Raw genomic sequence first — 16,856 nt, forward strand, 5'->3', positions numbered from 1 at the left:
AAACTGTAACCTTATAAAACATTGCATTTTTTTTAGTTGAAGTATTAATCTCACATCAATTATTTAACATCAGCTCCACAAAAACTCTCAAGTAACACCCAACATCTAATCACTCACAAGCTGTGGTAAGATACTGTACAGATCTTAAACAATGTCAAGGTATGATACAGTCCATTATACTGTAAAAAAAGTAGATTTAATATGGAGTTCATTATGTTATAAATAATCATACTCTTAAACTTATAACCGGAAATACATAAGTATTATGATGCATTATAATTGATATAACGTATTATAATTTTTTTTTATAATGCATTATGCGTTCATTATAATGCCTTAAGAATACCCTTATAATGTATTATAAATACAGGCTTCTTAGAAAGTGTTACCAAAAGATCTGTACTTGCCATACGTGCACCAAGAATGACATCCAACAAGAGCCTTTTGAAAATATTAAAATTACAAGCTGAGCATGCATGAATGCTGCAAACATGGATATTGGGTCCTAAATGATATTGTACCATTTTTGTCTGATTCACATGAAAATGCACCAATCATTCTGTTATCATTGCTGAAAAGTTCACTTTCTTTAAGTACAAATACTAATTGAAGTCTTCTGCAATTAGTGCCCATCCCCACACCATAATTTAACATTAAGCTACATGAATTACAACCAAATTACTCTGACAGTGTTTATGTATAAACCAATTCACCTTGATGACCGCATAATCATTTTGTATTACCTAGTTTCATTTGCAGGAACTATAGGCCTGTATTATAACATTATGAATGAAATGTGCGTTATTTGGAAGAAAGTCGAGGTGTGTGAATGACTTTAGCCTATTATTAATTATTTTACTAGTGTGGATCCCCCGTCCCCATCCACCCCCGCCCTGTCCGTTCCATTTGAGAGCGACCCAGAGGTGAAATGTCGCACGCGCCTCTCGCCCCACTCCCTTACACTTCTCTCACAACACAAAGCTTATGTGCATGGTACATTTTCGGGAAGCAGGGGCGACGGCAGCTGTAGGGAGCGCCAATTTGCCAATTCCACACACAGTGAAATGATATAAATGATGAAAAACCGCTTCGCGACGCAGAGGATTTTTTTTTTTTTTTAATATAATCTGCTCGTGCTGCCGCCCCCAATGTGTCACGGAAAAATTATGCCCCGATCGGCTGCCCGGTGTTCCCGTGCCTAAAACCGCTACTGATATGTACAACAACATTGTCCTGACCGCTACTGGCCCACTGCTTGACATCAGCAACCCACTGCTTTAGCCTGTCATCACAGCAGTGCCACTGGTCCTGCATCTTCTTCAGGCTCTCTGTTACATCAATGGATATGTCATAGAGTGAAAAGTAAAAGTCAAGAAGTTAAAGGCATCACCTCGAACCATGTATTGTGGGCTTTGGCATGTATCATGGACAAGCAATGTCTCATTTTCTGAAGAGGTTGAAGATGAGTTAGGTCCTCTGTAGGGTTGGGTATCGTTTGAATTTGAACGATTCCGATTCCAATTTCGACGTTCGATTCCAGTTCCTAACGATTCTCGATTCTGATTCTTTTAAGAGGCAGGGTCAAAAAAAGGTTTAGGATATTTTAAATGAGCTAGCTAACCAATGGTCTTTCTGAAGGAAATAGTCTGACCTTCTCCATCAATTTTGATTCTATGAACTTTTTACTTTTTATTAACTTTACTATGAATTTCTCACAGGGCTGTTTTCAACTACAATATAAATATGATAAATTATGAATATATTTTCACAGGGGTACACTTTCCTCAAGAGAGCTTTATTTTTGAAAACTTAATGAAAACACATTTACACATGAGTGTATGATGCTGCCGGTACTTGAACATGTTACCGTGCTCCCACTGATGAGCTAACCTGGTGCAGAATAGCAAATATACAATAAGAAACAACTTGTAAAACCCAGTCCAGATTAGCAGCAGGTACAGTATAAAATCAGAAACAGTTCTTGTTTAGGAAAATGATCATATCTGCCTTCTCAGGCAGGATGTGTGAGCGTTCTGGACAGATAGTATCTCCTGCTGTGGAGAAAACACGTTCGCTGGGTGTAGAGGAAGCTTCAACACATAAATTGAGAGTGAGGAGTCACGTGCCGATTTGGGTTGATTTGGGAGGGGTCTGAGCCGGTCGGCCATGATGGCAGGATACGCTATCGGTTGCCAGGGGCAACGCCTTCAGAACTTCACAGAGGCGCGACAAAATATTTCAGAGCTCTCGAATTTTTGAGCATTTATTACGTCGGCGGAACAGAGACGGATCTACGAATACGAGAAAGAAATGAAGAATGTAAAGCAATGCAGAAAGATAAGGCGAAAGAAAGGGGACCTTACAGGAACAAGCTCACACCAAGCGCAAAACAGCGGTGTTTGAAGAAGCTCTCAGGCATCCTAAATATCGACCCATAAGAGCTCCCTGCAGTGGCACAGATACCTGGACCATTTACCTCCATGCACACATATGGACATTGTGAATTATATCGTTTACGATTGTATTGTATTTATATTGTTAATGGCTTTAATCTAACCAGGACATTTACATCTCGCAATCACACATTTAACTACCCTAGCTAACCCAGAACTGGTTTGTCCACTTTGCAGCTTCCAACACAAAAACCAGGTACAGTATGTGTCATTGGGCTAAAATCAAATAATAACTAAACATACACAGCTTTAGCCTACATCAAAACATGTTGGAAACGTTTGTGTACATTGAACATCTTGTTACAATCTAGTTTTTACGAAACAGTCGCAGTTTCTTTGTCATTTTGGTCAAGAAGTGCATTCTAAATGCAATGTGTAATTACAACACACTGTTTTCATCACCTGCTGTAGATGGACCCAGCCACAGCAGAAAGCCTCGTAACTTTCCAAAGACTTGTGGCTTTTAAACTCCTGAATTGTGTAGTAACTTAAACCAAAAACTAGATAATTAACAATGTTGCAGGGAGCTCGTATGGGTCGATATTTTGGATGCCTGAGAGCTTCTCCAAATACCGCTGTTTTGCCCTTGGTGTAACCTAAAAAAACTGTATTCCATTGTTCCTATGTTTTCCATATGTATCGTGAGAGGTACTGGAGCAGTTTTTAACACAGTAGTAACTTCTAGGGATGGTAAAACAGTGCAGAATTGCGAGAGCCTCCTCTACTACCGAGTTAACAACACATGTAAACAATCCTGTTTCGCCGCCGGTATCCTGCCAACATGGCGGAGACCGTGATATCAAGGGGAGGGGCTCTGTACTATGATGACAACTCCTCACTCTCATAGGATAAAGAAGAGGCAGCGGAGGACAGTCAGTGCGTCAAAGAGGGGGCACACATTTATTTCTATGAACTAGGGGGTACTTTATCATGTTCGACGTGCACCCTCCTATGCACGAAAAAATCTTGCCGCGAATGTTGTATTTTGCCAAGATTTCGTTCGGTTTAGAAAAAGTGAATCCACACTTTGGACCACCGATGCACACTATCTATGTTCGACTCACTCGGTTATGCCAACACTTCCGGTGGACGCTTCTTCGTTGGTGTTCAGCAGTTTCTTCTTCCGTTCGGCGGACTGTGAATCGAAACTAGGAATTGAAATTTTTACTTTTGAATGAGTCCGGGAAAATCACTAAGCTAGTCCTGGTTCCAATCAATACTCGATACTCGATAGCCAAGCATTGTCCTCTGACACATATCGGCAGGTCACATCCATGGCCAAAAAGGTAGCACCCTGGAACTCTTTTTAGAGAAATATTGGATATGCAAAGATTTATCCTCTATTCATATTAAGACCTTTGGAAAAAATAAATAAAAGAGCACATTGAACACTGTAGGCTTCAGATCATTAACAGCTACAAATATTTTTAAATGGAATTTCTCAAGACCTATACCAAACTTTGAGGAGGAATCCATGCCTACACAAAGCAATTTCTACACCTTCTTCATCCAACTTGTTGGCATGCATTGATGTCTCTCTTGCTGCTGTCCAGTGGGATTCTTCACACATCGCTTTTCCCCCTCGTCTATCAAAATAGTTTTAACATGTCAGTACATAATTCAAAGACATTAAGTAGCAGGGCTGAACGCTAAAACACATCAACAATTACAGTCAAGATTTTGTCTTTGATTGTCTGACCCATAATCCATCTTTAACTTCCCAGAGGATAACAAACCATTTAAAATTCTTTGCCATTTAGCATGCAGGAGATTAACTGCAATAGGGCCCTATTATACACCCGGCGCAATGCGACGCAAGGCGCAGAGCAAGTGTGTTTGCTAGTTTCAGACCGACTCAACTCAAACCTGGTCTAGAGTATGGCGCAATGTTTTTTCCTTGTTATTTAAAGAGTGTACACACTGCTTATTAAACACAGGGATGCACAGCAGCACACAAACATGTCAAATATTAAAAATTTTAACTTTTTTTTGTAATATATATATATATATAAATGCCTGCATGTCATAATGGATAGTCATGGCATGTATCAGAATTATCTATTTGCTCACACACAAACAGCTCTGTTTCATCTTGGAGATGCGTTCTTTCTTTGCACTCGCCAAATTTCGCTGTGTAAATAGCAAATCCGTCATGGTAGGGGCGCAACTGGCTCTTAAAGGGAATGGAAGATTAGACTCTGATTGGTTTATTGCACGTTACGCCCTAAAACACCCATTACTCATTAAGAGAACAGGGACAACCCGTTTAGACCATGCGCCTGGGCACGCCAGCTGTTTTTCCTTCTTTAAATTAGCAAAAGTGTATTTGGACACGCCCTGAGTGCACCTGCTCAGTGCAATTTACACTTTGCATTTAGATCGTTAAAATAGGGCCCATAGTTTAACTTTGTCAAACAATATGTCAGACATCTGTGCACAACCAATATTATGTATATTCTGTGTCCAATGGATTACAATCTAGCATTTTTTTTCACTATCTAGCTACAACTTCACTCTTTGAAAATGCTGTTTTCGCATCGAAGCGTGGACTGTTAAAACAGAGGCTTTTGAAAACGATGACGCAATTTTAGTCATGTGATTCATATTATACCAATAGATATCCATGTCTATACTGGTATTGTGCATGTTATGTGCTATGTACTTTCACACTATTGCTACAGATGTGGTACTTTGAACACTTTTCATATCACAGTCCTGCAAAGGTGAAAACAGATTTACTCACAATTGCTATTTGCAGCGAGGGCAGTTGTGTTTTAGATCGGACATATAATCGTGAGTGTGTGCGACATGGACACGTCAGTGAATGGTGGGTTGTTTTCGTAAATAAAATAATCCTGTCAGAAGAACTGCATATGAGGTATGTCTGTGGCAAGTGTATCTTCTGCAGTGAGCTTTTTTGAGGCTTTGCGCATGCGCAACAAGCAAATTTAACGTTTTCAGATGTTTTAGTGTGGATGAGACAAAGTTTGCAAAATGCTTGAAAACGCTAGTGGACGGAGATCGTTTTAAAATGAAAAAGCAGTTTTAAATTGCATCCAGATTAATGAAGACGTAGCCTTATATGTATTGCAGAAAGCTCCTCTTTAAAGCATCTGCATTTACTTTGCCAGTCTGAAATAAACAAATTATAGTACAGCGTTCAATGACAATAAACAATAAACATACAAGACCACCAATTTATGTTTTGCAAATGTACCTTTACAAATCCAAGAAGGATGCAAATGACAGTGCTGTTTAGTACACTTTAGTACAAGTGTAGCTTGACACACACTTACCACATATTCTTTGACAAGTGTCTCGATGTCTTCGTTGATGTAGGCACCTCAGGATACTATCACGCCTGGTGTTTTTGTCTTCATTCTCAAACAAGCATAAGATCCCAAAAAACGTCATTAATTATTAACTAACAGTTCAAGTAAGGCTACATTTTAAAGAGGTAGTTCACCCAAAATTTACAATTATGTCATAAATTTTGTCCAACTTTTGTTCATCTTCAGAACACAAATGAAGATCTCTTTTTAAGAAATCTGAAAACTTTGTTTCTCCATTGACAGCTACACAATCACCACTTTGACACTTCAAATAATTCAAATACTGCTCAATTCATATGGAATAGTTTTATGATCTCTTGATAACATTTTTGAAATGTCAAAGTATTGGTTGCGTAGCTGTTAATAGAGGAACAGAAACCTCTCAGATTTCATTAAAAATATATTTGTTTGTGTTGTACAGAGCTCTGCACATGACATGCAAGAAAAAAAATTTAATTGTGCACACGATTTAGCAAATCGAGGGAATGCAGGGCCGTGCACAGACCTTTTGAGGGGCATGTGCTGAAACTGAAAAAGGGCACCCCCCTCCCTTTTTATTATATCAAGATTATTTAGTAAGCCTGCATAAAAGGAAGAAATGGTCACATCTTCATGACAAATTCATTAACACAAAATAATAGTCTCGAAAGCTTTAGATTTATTCACGACTAATAACAACCATAATAATAATATTAGATAATTAGATAATATAGATAAACAGGGTTTTAAGGGCTTCTTTAAACCTAATTACAACAGCTCTTGTGTACTCCCTCTTTTTTAAAATTGCATTTATAGAGAAAAAAAATACTTGACTCATACATAAGCATGTTAACCAAATAATACAAATTAGCTTATAACCAAACAGAAACCAAAATCTTTTTTTATTGAACTTTATGCACTTTTTTATGAACTTTGCAAAGAAAAAAAAAAAAAAAAATATATATATATATATATATATATATATATATATATATATATATATATATACATATATATTCTCTTTTTTAGCTATTCTGTTTGGTTTTATAAGCTAATTTGTATTATTTGGTTAACATGATTATGAATGACATTGAGAAGAGGGGAAGGTGAGCAATGAGTCAAGTATTTTTGACAAACTTTTTTGAAATATAATTTAAGTAATTATGTCCAACTCAATTCCAGATTATAAGAAACTATAGCCATACCGTTACTATAACATATCCAACATGTATCCACCTACCTGGCAAACATTTATACTGTGGTGGACCAGGGATGTTGGTTTCTTGAAGGTCTCTTATTCACCACACTTTCCCTAAAATAAGCCAGCAATGAAAAAAGAAATAAAAATAGTGTGAAGATTTTCACAGTGATCTTCAGTAAAAAAAAAAAAAAATTCGTTACTACTACATTACTGTAGTAAAACCATGTTTTACTACATTTTATACATGTGCGGACAAGTGGAGAGTATACCATAACATGATTAGCCTAAATGTTAATAAATTAAGTGTATCAGCAATCATAAATCAAAGAAGAAATTTCTTAAAAATATATGTTATCTAGGTGACGAGGATCAGTCGTCGCTTTGTGTAAGTTCCAGTACGAAACAGCGCGGGGGCGCACCTGTTATGGTTTTTCCGATGATAAAAACTAATTATATGTTGTTGTATTACTTATCAATATATAGTTTTTGACCAGCAGCGAATGTGTGCAAATGTAAAAAAAAAATGTTGTCCGTCATTAAAACGGCGACGGCGCCTGCCGGGATCACATTAAATTTTCATCTACAGGTTACAAACTAGTTATATAGACGGAGCGCTCAGTTTTTCCTGTGGTAAAATTCATTTGGCCAAAATCGCATTTTATTATTCATGAAATGCTACTATATGCACAGGCTATTTAAGTGTTGGCTATATATTGGCTATGACTAGATGGCAAATGCTAGCCCTCTCTCTCAGGCGACGTCCCACATGTCTCAGTCAGTGAGTCAGTCAGACATCAAATAAATAAAACATGAGCCTTTATAGACAAGTGTTTAGTAGTACTTATTCAAACAACAAGATATGTATTTACCCTTCGCAAAACTTTGTTCAGCTCAGCTGTTGTCTACTGTACTGTGTGTTGACTCAATGAATATAGAGGGGGCGGAGTTATCAGCTTACTGACAGCTTGAGGATCCAATAAGATTTACACAAGCTCGTTTTAAGAACTTTCATTTGATAAATATTTGTAAAACAGACATACAGACGTAAAGGGTGACCAATAGCATTGATAAAAAAATTAAAAAAAACACCAAAAAAAGGGCACTTCGGAGTGTAAGGGCAAAAAGGGCATGTGCTCCGCACAGGTTGAGCCCTACCTGTGCACGTGCCTGAGGGAATGAATTATTAAATTGTGCGCACAATTTACTTTTTTTCTTGCATGTCATGTGCGGGGCTCCGTAGTGTTTCGAAGATAAGTTACGGGTTTGGAACGTCATGAGGTTCAGTTAATAACACTTTTTTATTTTTGGGTGAACTAATACACTATTATAAACCCTATACACAGACAATAATCTTAATTATTTAGCAACTTATTTATATGAATAATGCTTTAAAAATATTGAGCATAAACAATAATGGCAATAAAGTTCTTTAATTTGAATAGAGAGAAATAGAAAGACTGTGTGCATGTGTGTGAGAGAGATTGAGATGTCCTCACTAATGAATCAAATAAATGTGTATTTAATGTGTAAGAAAGATTGTGTTCTTGGCATCTCAGAGGGATAGAGAAAGTGTGTGTGTGTGTGTGTGTGTGAGAGAGAGAGTTTTCTGAATTCCTGTCAAGTCAAATGAGTAACCGGTTGAAAAAAAGCAAAACATAAAATCACACTTACTTTAGTTGTCAATGCCATTATGGTGTGGATTTTCTGTCCTGCACATCCTCCTTTGTGACGGAACACCTTCATCAGGCCATCAGTGTATTTGTCCAGTTGACCAATGAATTTTGATATCAGCGGAACAGTTGTTATACGCATGAACTCCAAGTTGACCTGAAAAAAGATGAAAAAGGACACAAAACAATATATTTGACCTTAAACAAGATGTGTTAGTGAATAAATCTGCACTTCTGTTTCAAACAACACTTAACTACTTACTTCTCCAATTTTAAACAATGCTGGCCATATGTTTCGGACCGCTGTAATCATTGGCTCCTGAAGAATTTCTTGTCGTCGGTATGAGAAGGTACGCTGCATCTTTTCCTTGATAATGGTCTCGTTATTCTTTTTTTTAACCTCGGTCAATAGAGCAACCCTTTCCACCTCCAGGCTGTCATAGGTTTGGACAGAAATGAACCTCTGCCCTCCGTGGTTTTTTTATGTTTGCAGCTGGTTTTAGTTAGAAACAAAAGCATACTTTTGATTATGGAGTAACAAAGCCAGCATTATATTTTTTGAGAATTATTAGAATAGTACTCTCATTTACTAATTGCAGTAGTTTATAACTGTCTTTATTTGCCGTCAAACGTTAAACCACAGAACAAGAGCAGACCAACAGCAAAAGACATAGACGGGGTAACGTTAAAACCATGGTTCACATAGAACACCCGACCAACTGCCAACTGTTGGAAGTTATCCATGTACGATATAAATACAATTAAAATTGCAGTTGGTTTAGTAATCGTTTAATGACACATCGCTATTTTAATCTTTAAACAGTTAACACCTAAAACCATTTTTTCCTCTCGGATTTAACTTAAGCTATGCACGTGGCTAAAGTTCTAAGTTATGTTATTCAGGTCAGAAAATACGGAAATGAATATAACGTTAAACTAAAAATAAATATGCATCCCAGTTACTTATAATTATACTGTCTAACTTAGCTGGAAAAAAAGTAGCTTAAGGGGAAAGTAGATAAAGTTAGCTTTTATAAGAACCATGTGCAAGTTAGTTAGCTAACGTAAGTGGAATAAATGCAGATTGATAGTCAGTGCATTGATACAGTCTAATACGATATCAACAGCAGTAATAACACACATATATATTGAAAGCAGTCAACTTTTATACGATGAGTACATATGTAACTTGCCTTGCAATCAGGTTGATCCAAGAAGATTATCCGATGTAAGATGGCGAGGAGAACGGTGTTTTTTTCAACTGCCTCTCTGCCGCGCGCGCGCTGGTTACTGCTTTTTTTCCCATGTGCATTGCCATAGACATGTGTATGTGCCGTACCGCTCCCTACCGACTGGAGTATGGATCATTTCCACCTCTAAACAATTCCATTGCCCATAAATTATATGCAAACCAATCTCATAAAATATAACTGATAGGATCTGGCTCGTTCCACAGCTAGATATATTTAAACCATATTCATAATTGTTAACTGATTAAATCGAATAGTTTTCACAATGAAACAATTTACATGGATTCTAAGCAATTTGACTACATACATTCTGAAAATATTATTATTTAAATAAAATCAAAAGGATGCAAATACATAATTATAAACTATGCCATGATTCATTTTTTTGAGTGTATGGTCTTTAGTCGAGCTGAAATATTACAGCCACTTGTGGACCTTGAACTTCATATGTGGGTATATTTGAATTAACGCATTGCTTAAACTTGATCATAATTTTGGCCATACTGCAATGTTTGCATGTTAGCACCAGAACGTGAAGTGTAAATGCCTGAGAGCACATGAAAGACAAATCAATGACAAGGAACTAATGTAATGTCTTAGATTTTAAAAAAAGTATATATATATATATGCAATCCTACTATTTATACAAAGCAGTATGATGGATCTACCAACTGAGATTGCAACATCAAAGGAGCATATAATTTGAGGGAAGGCTGATGGTAGACAACTATCTGCAATTGCACAGGACAATCGGGATGACATTAAAGAATGTTTGCATTGTGGGCAAGTTCTTGGAAATCACAATGCTTAATTTAATAATGTTGTCCATTAGTGGATAAAAAGAAGTGCAAAGAGACCCCAAGATGTTTACAGATCATGTTCTTGTCATCATGGAGTTTCACAAACTCTGTTGGAGGAATGTATTTATAAAAGCCATGAATGGTTGGTTTGCCTACTATGCATAGTGTGGTGTTTACGTAGCAATTGATCACACTCTGCACTAAACCACTCTGAGATCATACATTCCCCACAGCGGATGACAGCTTCTCTCACATGACCGTGATCTGGACAATGTTCTCAGCTGACAACAATCTGACTGACTCCTTCATTATTGAGTCTGTGTGCTGTACTAACAATGATTTGAACTCATTGTCTGTCCATGAAGGAGTAGCTAGTCCACCTTTCTCAGTTGTTGCAATCCGCTTAACTTTCCCTGGCAACACAGAGGATATCCAATATGTTAACACACACTGTAACCGCTTTTAACCTTCCCTTACTTAATAGAGGATGAACCATCTTCCCAGGCAAAGCAGAGGATAACTAGTCTGTTAACCATCCCCTGCAGCTGTTTGTTAACACTTCTCTGACGGCGCAGAGGATAACCACATTTACTGGGCTGTAGTGTAGTAGTCGTAGTCAGCCAGACGATGAACATTATTAACAGTAATTATATGATGCAGTCACACTTGTAGCAATATTTGTTAGTTCTGTTTGTTCATTCAGGGTTAGCATCATCTGAGGTCCTCTGAGGGTCAGCATCATCTCTTCTCAGGTGTTCTGGATCCAGACTGGAGCTTGTGTAAATCCTAGTTACCACGGGATGAAGATCCAGCAGAAACAGAGAAACACATAGAGACATCATTAGCAAAGCTGCTGTTCCAACAAAGTAAATTTAGTTTAACCCAAGCTAATGAATAAAAATGCACATTTGATCCGATACAACTACACTCACAATTTAAGAGATACATTATTCGAATGCTTGGCGAAAGAGATGTGTTTTTAATCTAGATTTAAACAGAGAGAGTGTGTCTGAACCCCGAACATTATCATCATCATCATCATCTGTTTTTATTTGGGCATCAGAATTCCACAAAATCAACATAGTAACAACTAACAATCCTCAACACAACAGGCAAAACCAAAAAGGATACATGCGCAGATGATCAAGTACATTAAAACAATAAATAAAACCGTGGATCTGATGCTCAAAAGGAGTAGGCAGAAGCTTAAGCTTATTGACGCCTACCCCCTTTTTTTTACATTTAAACCGTAGGTATCTACTATAATCGATAAGACCGTTGCCACATATTAGTGTTATCCTATCCAGCTATCTCTTTTTATGAATAGTTTTTGAATATTTACTGGTAGTAGGATCCAATTTGCTTTATACATTAATTGTGCGGTATAAAAAACGACTAAGTCCATGAATTTAAGCATATTACTTTGTAAAAACAGTATATTTGTATTGTTCTTGGTATCCTACCTTATGAATAACTCTGATTGCTCGTTTTTGGAGAGTTACAAGGGAATGCAGGGAACTCTTATAATTATTACCCCAGACCTCGATTCCATAAGTTAAGTATGACAAAATAAGACAGGAATACAATATATACAGCGCCTTGTAATTTAAAACGTACTTAGCTTTGTTTATGATTGCAATATTTTTTGATATCTTCCTTTGTATGTGTCCAATGTGTGATTTCCAGCTCAATTTGTTGTCTATTGTGATTCCCAAGAATTTAATTTCTGTTACTTTTTCTATTTCAATACCATTTATACGTATCAGTAGTTCCGGAGTTTCCTTATAATTGCCAAAAATAATCATTTTTGTTTTACTTAGATTGAGTGACAATTTGTTTAAATCCAGCCATGTTTTAAATTTGGCTAATTCCTGATTAACATCCTTTATAAGTCTATTATAGTTATCGTTGGAATAAAATAAGTTGGTATCATCAGCAAATAATACAATTTTTAATAAATCTGATACTTTAAATATATCATTAATATATAAGTTGAATAGCAAGGGAGCCAGTATAGACCCTTGAGGCAGCCCACAAACAATGCTCATACATTTTGATTCAGTGTCCCTCATTTTAACAAATTGTTGTCTCTCCTCTAAATAGATTTTAATCCAGTTCCCAGCTACTCCCCGAATACCGTATTTTTCTACTTTTTGTACAAGGATAGAATGATTGATGGTATCAAATGCTTTCCTTAGGTCTATAAAGATTCCAACAGCATGTTTTTTGCTGTCTACAGCACTGGTGATTTCTTCCACAGCATCAATAATAGCCATAGTGGTTGATCTTTTGGGTCTAAATCCATATTGCCCCTCGTTAATTAACTCATGCTTCGCAATAAATGTATCCAGTCTGCTATAGAACATTTTCTCCAATATTTTTGAGAACTGTGGCAGCAGAGAGACAGGCCTATAATTTGTAAATATATGTTTACTTCCATTTTTAAATAGTGGTAACACTTTTGCTATTTTCATTTTGTCTGGGAAAGTTCCAGTTTGGAATGAGGCATTACATATATGTGTTAAGGGTTTCACAATATTATCAATTATTCTTTTTATTAATCTCATATTTATATCCAAATAGTCCATAGAGGATTTATTATTACATTTATTCACAATAGTTATGATTTCAGTCTCACTCACGTCAGAGAAGAAGATGGTTTGAGGGTTCCTTTCTATAGCTGAATCCACCATTATGTTATTACTGCTTGCTGGGATTTTTGCCGCTAATTCAGGACCAACATTTATAAAGAAATCATTAAACTTATTGACAATGTTTTTCATATTATAGTTTTCAGTGTCATTATCTATAAAATAGTCAGGGTACGCGTTGATTGAACGATTGTCTCTTAACAATTTGTTAAGTATATTCCAAATTCCTTTAATATTACTTTTATTCTCATTTAATTTATTTTCATAGTATAATTTCTTGCTATTTCGTACAATAGTTATCAGTTTATTCTTGTATACTTTATACCGTTCTTCAGATTCTTTTGTTTTTTGAATCATAAATTGTTTGTATAAATTATTTTTCTTTTTACATGCATTAAGTAGTCCTTGTGTTAACCATGGACACTTTAGTATTTGTTTCTCCCTCCTATATTGACGCACAGGGCAGTGTTTATTATATAGTGTACAAAATATTTCCAGGTAAGTATTGTAGGCCCTGTTCACATCATTCTCCTCAAGCACATTGGTCCAATCCTGGTTAGCTAACTCATAATTTAAAGCAACAATAGTCTTTTCAGTTAGTACCCTTTTATATGTATTTTTTTGTGATTCATAGTTTTTTTCGTAGTTGTCATTGTACAATACAAATATTGGAAGGTGATCAGTTATGTCAGATATCATGAGTCCACTTACTTTGGTTTGATCTATTGCATTTGTAAAGATATTGTCAATAAGTGTTGCACTATGAGAGGTAATTCTACTGGGTCTGGAGATAGATGGGAAGAGGCTCATACTATACAAAGCATTCACAAATTCATCAGTGGCATGATGGTTGCCATGATTCATCAGATCAATATTGTAATCACCACAAATAAATAATATTTTATTCATGGTAGAGAATGTTCTCTCCATCCATTCTGTAAATAATTCAATGCTAGACCCCGGTGATCGATAAATACAACTGATTACAATATTTTTTTTCCTTTCACAAATTATTTCAATTGTTACACATTCAAGTAAGTTATCAACTGACACTGACATTTTTTCAATCATTTTAAATTTTAGTTTATTGCTTACGTATATAGCTACCCCACCACCTGCTTTGTTTTTCCTGTTCACATGATTTAAGGTATAACCTTCCAATTCAAAATTGTCAATACCTTTTCTTTCATTAAACCATGTTTCTGATATTGCTACTATATTAAAGGGATTAATAAATTGTTGCAAATACTCTCTGATACTGCTGAAATTTGTGTACATGCTTCTGCTATTAAAATGAATTAATGATAGCTTCAGGAAGGCTATTCCAGAGTTTGGGAGCCAAATGTGAGAAAGCTCTACCTCCTTTAGTGGACTGTGCTATCCTAGGAACGACCAAAAGTCCAGCGTTTTGTGACCTTAGGGTGCGTGATGGGTTGTAGCGTGGTAGAAGGCTAGTTAGGTACGCTGGAGCTAAACCATTTAGGGCCTTATAGGTAAGTAATGATACTTTGTAACTGATACGGAACTTAATAGGTAGCCAGTGCAGAGACTGTAAAATTGGGGTAATATGATCATATTTTCTTGACCTGGTAAGGACTCTAGCTGCTGCATTTTGGACGACCTGTAGCTTGTTTATTGAAGAAGCAGGACAACCACCTAGAAGTGCATTACAATAGTCCAGTCTAGAGGTCATGAATGCATGAACTAGCTTTTCTGCATCAGAAACAGATAACATGTTTCGTAGCTTGACAATGTTTCTAAGATGGAAGAATGCAGTTTTTGTAACACTGGAAATATGATTTTCAAAAGACAAATTGCTGTCTAATATAACACCCAGATTTCTGACTGTAGAAGAAGTAACAGTACATCCGTCTAGTTGCAGATTGTAATCTACAAGATTCTGTGTAGTGTTTTTTGGTCCAATAATTAATATCTCCGTCTTATCTGAATTTAATAGGAGAAAATTATTGGTCATCCAATCTTTTACATTTTTAACACACTCAGTTAGCTTAGATAATTTAGAGGTTTCATCTGGTCTCGTTGAGATATATAGCTGAGTATCATCAGCAAAACAGTGGAAACTAATCCCGTATTTTCTAATAATATTACAAATTACTACGTCTTGTATTAATTTTTCTGAAAAATCAAACTGACAGTCACCACTTATTAGCTACTACTAAATATTTTCTGTAAAGTTGCTTTGTAACGATTTGTTTTGTAAAAAGCGCTATACAAATAAACTTGAATTGAACTGGTCTGTAGTGGTTCTTTGGGTAGAAGTCAAATGGTTGTTGACAGGGTCATGGCACCAAAACTGTTGGAAACTTTTTCAGAGACAAGGAGGTTATCTTTCATATGGATCTAAATCTAAACAAAGCATGCAAATGCAGTACAGGAATCAGTCCGACATCTGCATTTTCCCAGCCTTGACCTCAGCAGCATAAAAGTGTCATTCAAATGCATAGGTGCTAGTCAAATCAGTCTTAAAAAGCCTTCTTATAAATGTCATCTTTTTTTCTTTTCTTTTTTTTACCTCAAAATGTAAAACACACTCTACATAACTTTTTCAGTCTACATACTATTATATTGGAACCCAGATTTAAAATTTTATAAATTTGTAATTATTTTTTATTCTTTTGAGAAGTGATATAAATATTTGTGGCTTGGAAACTGAAGGAAAATTGACAGACTTGTGCTGCAGTTCTCTGGATGTTTTGCCCTCCAGGTCTTCAAGCCGGCCACGTGACTGAAAGCTATGAATAGTGTCTATTGGACTTTGGTATGGTACAATAAAAACAGAAATGTAGCCTGTAACCTTAAACTTCTGCAAAAAACTGTAATTTATTTATGGCTTTCTGAGGCTCATATATGCTGAGGCTCATATATGTGAAAATATATTTAAAATACTCTATGATACTTTAATTTTAAAAAGTATAGTTTGAATTCTAAAACAAGACAGGACAGGAGGCAGGAATAAAACACTTTATTTACAGAAAAATCATAAATTGAAGCTGAAACATAAAGTTTTAATAATCATATTCAATCCCATCATCTCACAAATAAACTGGATAATATAAGTGTAATCAAAATCAATATAAGTCAATGTAAAAACAAACTGAATCAATCTCAGAGGAATAAATCTTAAGCAAAGTCTAGGTGCAAGGAGCACGAAGTAAATAGAAGTAGAAAAGGGGTGCAGTACATACACGTCTTATACCTGAGTAAGATCAGATAAGGAAAGGAGTAAGCCCCACTTTGTGCTTAGCTGAGCATACAATGTTCCACGGGTCATTCCTGAGCTTGTAGATCGCGATGACAACCACACAAAACACTCTGGTTTTTAACACCTTTGGACCTATAATAAAAACTAGACAGTTGATATTCTGAGTCTAGGCAAAAGCAACTAGAGGTCTTGACACGTTTGCAACTTTTGTACTTTTGATCCAAGAAGATATTCTTCAAGATAGAAATATATAACAAGAGCACATGAGGGTTCACATGTCTTAACTCACAAGATACT

This window comes from Carassius gibelio, chromosome B4, assembly GCF_023724105.1.
Source record: "Carassius gibelio isolate Cgi1373 ecotype wild population from Czech Republic chromosome B4, carGib1.2-hapl.c, whole genome shotgun sequence".
NCBI lineage: Eukaryota > Metazoa > Chordata > Actinopteri > Cypriniformes > Cyprinidae > Carassius > Carassius gibelio.